We start from the raw sequence: 6,561 nt of genomic DNA on the forward strand, positions 1-6,561 counted from the left end.
GGCCTGGGAGGCCCGCGGGGGCGGGTTGTGTGTAGGGGGGGCGGGAGGGTGGGTGGCGGCTCAGGGAGGCCCCAGTGTGCGCTGTGTGTAACGGGGCGGCGCTCAGAGAGACCCCCGGTGCAATGGGGGTCTGCAACAGGGACAGACCGAGGGGCTTAGAGACCCCAGTGCGCGTTGTGTGTAACGGGGCGGGGGAGGGCTTAGAGACCCCGGTGCACGCTTTGTGTAATGGGGGCTGGTGGGGGGTTAGAGACCCCAGTGTATGGTGTGTGTAATGGGGGTTGGGGGGACTTAGAGACCCCGGTGCATGCTGTGTGTAATGGGGGGTGGGGGGTTAGAGACCCTGGTGTGCGCTGTGTGTAATGGGGGAGGGAGTAAGCAAAGGAGGCTCATAGACAGAGCAGGGGCAGCACTGGCCACAGCCTGCTTGGGTGGAGACAAAACCTCTTTACACAGTCGTAGCCCTCAGCACGGGACCAGTCAGGTCTTCCTGAGCCAGAACAGGCAGCATTCGGAGCCACAGCTACTCATTGCTTTTTTCAGTGTCAGCCAGGCTTCTTATCTGGAAAGCTAAAAACCAGCCTGAGGAGGCCGTGGCCCCTTGAGAAAGGGGCAGGGGGCAGAAGAAGTGGTGGAGACCATCTTGTGTGCACCAGGCTGGTCAGAGCGGCACTAGAGTAACAAGCTTTCCTCCCTACCCCAGAAAAGTTGCAGAGGGGATGGGGTGGAAGTAGATTAGCCTGGATGTCCTGCCCTTGCATCATCCAGGAGAACTGCCCCTATCTTAGCTTGAGGATGGGGCAGGCACAGGATGGGACACTGAGCATCTTGGTGGAGTAGAAGCCTTTGGTGGAGACAAAATCACATTGCATTTGTAACCCTCTCAGTTGCAGTAGCAACCATCTGCAAGTGGGCCAATGCAGTCTCATCTTTCTAAGCCTGAACAGGCAGCATTAGTGCTGCCCTGGCTACTCTTAGCTTTTCCCAGCTTCAGCAAGGTTAAAGGAGGAAGCTAAAAATCCAGCTTTTTTACTTCAATCAGCCTGAACAAGCTTTGAGTATCAGTAAAGGCATTCATGGGAGAAAAGGGATTGGAGACCGTCCTGTGTGCACTGAGATGGTCAAAGCAGCGCTAGCGTAACAGACTTCTTCCCTCTTGGAAGCGTCCTAGAGGAGATGGAGTAGAAGTAGAGCAGTCGGGACATTCTGCCCTGGCAGCCACCAGAACTGCTCACCTCTAGCTAGTTCTGTTCAACTGCTCGTAGCTTGAGGATGCGGTAGAGCCTTTGAATAAGCTATTTGTTGATATAACTTGGTGGAAACCTGTGTGCTTTCTTCTGCCCTGATGGTCAACACGTGTGGAGCTGATTCTTTTGCTGGGCCGCTTCCTTGGAAGCACTCCCTCCAAATCATTTGTCTCTCACTTTGGGAAGTAAGTTCAGCTCCCTAGCAGACAGCCTTCTGTAAGAGTTAACTCTGGTGGCTCAGTGAATTACACTACTGTGGAAATGGCAGATACATGGCAGCAAGTTAGAAATTGATGACACTTTTAGTTCTTGATACTGTCTAGGCTCAGTGATAAACCACTTTAATAATAAGCAAGGGGTGCGTGTGTTTAGTGTGAAGATATGTCTAACATTTTTACGCTGTATACTTGTTTTTTTTCTGCCAGAACAAGCTACCCGTTATGCAAATTTAATATCATTTATACTAGACCTACCAGCTAGTCTTAACAAACCAGACCTACCAGCTAGTCTTAACAAACCAGACCTACCAGCTAGTCTTTAACAAGTATTAAAAATGATAGGTCTTTCAGTGATTCATGCTTTGGACCTGTAGTGTAACTGACTCTCAAACACTTGTAGTTTTTAATTGCTGTTGATTTACTGACTTAAGGAGATCATGCTACTGCCCAAGATATGCTAGGTGTGTTCTAAAGACATCAGTTTTATCTCATTGATCTATATGCTGCACTGTGCTTACAGATGACTTTGCTGTTTGCTTCTGAAATTGGCCATCTGAGTGAGCTGCCTATTCAGAGTTTCTGCTTTAGTTAACTATGCACTACACTGTGTACCGGTACTCTGCCATCCTTGTAAGCAAGCACAACTGTTTGATAAAAAATCAGTGGTAAAAACAGAGTTAAAGAAATGTTAAGTGGCGTTCAATGGCAGAATTCCTCAGCTAGATTTCTACCTTTGCAAGGGCTCCTCCTCATTCCCTGGTGGAGTTAGTTCTATGGCCTCCATCCTTCTCATGGTATTTTGTTACCTATATGGAAACTCCCTTAACTTAGTTTCATATTCTAGCCCCCCCCATTCCCCACCCATCTTTTTTTTCTTTTTTTTTCTTAGGAGGAGGGGGAAAAACTGTGTTTGAAGATTGAGATTCCTGATCTTGGTTCACAACTCATTTATGAGCTGTGAGTAGCTTCACTTTGCTTGGCTCTGTTTCTTCACCCATAATATATGGATGTGTGCTCTTGTCTGCATATGCCTTACAGGGTTGTCGTGAAGTCTACTGAATGATTGCAGAGCACTTGGGGTACCTATAAACATGCAGCAAGGCTGCATTGTACAAAAATGGGGGAAATGTGTTGTAAGGAGAAGTAGATATGTTTTCCTTCTGAACTGATAAATGACCAGGGATCCTGGTTTTCTCTGGTTAAAAAAACAATCCCCAATTTTCAAATTAAAATAGTAAACCAAAATCCACATTTTTTCCATGATCAAAATGAAACATGGTGTTTCATTGGGGGGGGGCAGGGGTTTATCAGAGAGAACCCAGGATCCCTGTAAATGACTCCCTTGTTAGCCATTCAGGAGCCCCTTTTTGTGCCCAGTCTCCATGGTGTGGACTATGCTTCATCCCCAGCATCTCCGTTTGTTTCTGGCTTGTAGCAGATGCTAGAAATCAAAATCTGGAATGTGGCTGCATGTGTTCAGTTGCACTCCTGCCGGGAGCATGTGCTATCTGTTGTCCAGCTTTAGTGTCTTCATGCACATTGCCTCTAGTGAAGTTCACTTTGCCAACAACTTCTTTTAGATCTTTCCCTTCTCTCCCACAATGAAGCTAGTTAAAATGCCTTAATTAATGTGCCTCTAGCATTAGAATGGCAGAGTCATGTCACTTCAGTTTAACTGGGGTGTATTTTATAACCCCCAAAGTTGGTAAATTGGCTTTTATTAAAAAGTTGAGGCCAGAAATTTAGTGTAAACACTGAGCCTGAGGTCAGTGTTTACAAACTTGGGAGTTTCATCCTAAATGCTTTATTTTAGAATCTAAGAAAAATAATGTTACTATGTTTAAGATAGCAGATATTGTTGGTACACAGTGAATCTGTTCAACAGAAACTAGATTATGAACATCTCCCCATGGCAGGGGGTCGGACTTGATGATCTGCTCAGGTCCCTTCTGACCCTACCAACTATATGTTTCATAAGGTGTACTCTTTTGCTCAGGTAAGTTAGAATGAGAGGTCAGCAGACTCCTGCAGAATCTCTTAGGACACGATTTGGCTGCATACTATGCAAGAAGGAAATGTATTAAATTGCCAGAAGTAGTCGATTAATGTCAGTCTTCAAGCTGTTTATAATGCTTGACTGAGATGGTTTAGTCAGGGATGATTCTGCTTTGAACAGAGGACTAGTCCCTTCCAGCCCTGCTTTTCTATGCTTTGCTTTGACTCTTTTCCTTTCCTTTTATAAAATACTGCTGTTTAAAAAAAAAACCACACAAATGTATTTCTCCTATTGCAGTCCTTAGGTGCCTGGTGGTGAACCAGAGCCACGCTGCAAACACAGAGCACAAAGGTGTTGCCTGCCCCAAATAAATTAGTCTGTATGATGTGTCCTTCAAAGTAAATTAATTAATAAGGCTGAAACTCTTGAGTGCTTGTGTAGAACAGCATATCCAGTATAAAACATCCCAGGTCACATTTTGGGTCCTCTCCTTGCTGTGCTGACTTCCATTATTCACTGACCCTTTTTACCATGAGTTTGGGTTATTCCTTGGTGCATAACATAGCCTCTCTCTTTAGTGGTACAGTGACATCATAGGTCATGGAACTAGGGTGCTAAAGGATGGTATGGAATGTTTAGGTTGTTCCCAGGATTCATGTTAGCTGGGCTAATATGCCCATCCTATTGTTTAGGAATGAAGGAAGGTATAAATAAGAATTGGTTCTCGGGCTACTAATAGCAATAGAAGTGATATCCTCATTTCTGGGTTAATATTACATTATCCTAGGTAGATTTAACTGAATAGTTAGGTTTTCCAAAGCGTAAAATATTCTATCCTGTATCTGCCTTAGGTCTTCAGGATGTAAATTGAACTGGTACTTAAGTTATCCTCAGTACAGTGCCTTAACTGCGGGGTCATTTTTTGTCAGTCAGTAGCAGTGTGAACTTGTGCTCAGTTTCATGGCTACTGTTCAGGAGCTCCGGTGTATGTGGCCAACCTAAATGGAGGCAGATAATTATGCTATTTGCAGGAAGACAACCACTTGCAGGGAGAGTGGCTGCAGGAAAAGGTAGTGGAGACCCTCATGTAGTCATGAGGGAGATGGTAGGGTGGCAAATAATAGCAGCCTTTTATCTATGGGGCAGAGAGAGGTTTAAATTTATCAGAAGTTGAAAAAGATTTAAATATGTAATCAGGCTTCAGGGAAGCATGCTGGTGAGAGATATGGTATGGTGTGGGCACTACGTTGGGAGTCATTTTTATAACTTCTGATGCTTGCTTCATGGTGTAAGGTGCATTCCTGTCTTTACTGGGATCAGATGACAGATTTCTGGTGGGGAAAAACCCTCCTCTAATCTTAAGAATAAAGAGTTAAATGCTTGTTCTTGCAGGACAAGCTGATCTGATTTTTGCTAAATTCAGACCGTATTTCTAAACAAATACATATGGAGTTTAGACAAGCATTTACCACACCTGGTTTTGCATGTACAGTAATTCTGAACGGATTTATGGCCACGAGATTATGAAAATTTGGGTCTTAGACTCCTTGATGTGAGGATGCTTTTTCTTATTTGAAATGTGGTACTCTTACTGTCTTCTAATTGCCTTGCTTAGTTCATAATCAGAGTGGGGGTGGGGAGATTGGGATGTTTAAAGATTATATAAGATTCACCCAACTATTATGGTTAAGGGGAGCAGGGAGTTAATTTTTTGGAAGCTGCCTCTTGAGTTTGGGTTTCATCTCTGTGTTGCAGCTAGCAAGCTTGGATGCTTATGTTAAAAGCCCAGTGTTCACAGTAATAGTTAATGCTCTGTCCCCTGCATCATACTGTAAAGCATGAATCTACACTGCTGATTCACAGCTGATCAGCCATTAATGGGTTTTCTGTTTCTTGCTGTGCTTGTTTAATTCCAGCAGGTCTTATTCCTATACAAGAAAGCTTTTTTGCCAAGGCTTGCTCTGCACTATTGATGACAGTTGTCTGCAAATGTAGAAGACCATTTTCATATCCCAACCCTCAGACGGTTTCCCATCTCCTAAGGAACTGATCCTTGTCTTTTGAATGAAGCCTTTTTGAAGATTTTGGATTATAACTGCGAGTGTATCTATGCAAGGAAAGAAGAGCTAGTGTGGGTATTTGTTTGAGGTATGTATATCTACTACTCATAATGCACTTTTTAAAGAAAGTGGTATTTCCTGTCTGTTTAAAGAAAAGAAAATAAGGTAATGGCACTTGCTGGAGGCAGGGAGGGAGAAGTTGGTGTTGCTGCATTAGCTTCCCCTTGTCCTAGTTGAGCTATGTCTTGATTTGACATGCAGTTGCCCTTAAATACAAATCGCTAAAATATAAAGAACACAGTAGAATAAATTAGTTGAATATGCATATGTTCACTGGTGCATTACAGACACCGGAATATCAAAACGGCATTAGATGTGAGCTGACCTGATTTGAACCTGCTGTGGAAATGTTCAAAAGGTTCCTTTTAGAATAGTGAGTAACTTTGTACAGTGTAACCTCAGCCCTCTATCCACATGTTCACTCCTCAGTAACACTTAAAATTTTATAAAGCTTTTTATCTTCAAAGTATTTAGCTAACATTAGCTGAATTTCACAATCCTCTTGTGATGTAAGTGTCTGCATCTGTAATATATGGAGAAGATGGGGAATTGGAGGAAATGAAAAGATCTCCTCAGAATCAGAAAGTGGCTATTTAACTGTAGCTAAACCAGGACATCCCGTTTCTCTGCTCTGGTCACGCATCTCGAAAACCATTGACCCAGGAGGAAAGTACATTGCACTTCATCCCAGGATTTTAAAATGTTCTGTGCTTGTTGGTGCATGATACCTTGCAGTACCTCTTTGTGAGTTATGAAAATATATGCAACCTATAGAAATTTACAGCCTCAGTAACTGAGGTATAAAAGTCTAGAGTAGCCAGGACTCTTGTCCTTTGTGTTAACTGCAAGACTGCCTTCCTCGTATAATGTGATATGAATATGAAAGTGTCCCGACTGTCCCAAGGGCTAGAAAGCAGCAAGCTGTTTCTCTGACTACTTCCTGTCTTCGGGTCATATTTAGCTGAGTCTTTCTAATAGTA

At 43.4% G+C, this 6,561-nt stretch overlaps 1 protein-coding gene across 1 annotated transcript in view; it reads left to right on the plus strand.

The window, feature by feature from the left end:
- Positions 1-5,362: 5,362 nt before the first annotated feature.
- TMCC1 (transmembrane and coiled-coil domain family 1) overlaps positions 5,363-6,561 on the plus strand; it is a 209,140-nt gene continuing 207,941 nt past the window's right edge. Inside the window, exon 1 of the mRNA XM_019504649.1 lies at positions 5,363-5,609. The gene's annotated coding sequence lies outside the window, so the exon portion shown is untranslated. The remainder of the gene's footprint in view (positions 5,610-6,561) is intronic.

Source organism: Gavialis gangeticus, unplaced genomic scaffold (assembly GCF_001723915.1).
Source record: "Gavialis gangeticus isolate Ggan-Ray unplaced genomic scaffold, GavGan_comp1, whole genome shotgun sequence".
Taxonomy (NCBI): Eukaryota; Metazoa; Chordata; order Crocodylia; family Gavialidae; genus Gavialis; species Gavialis gangeticus.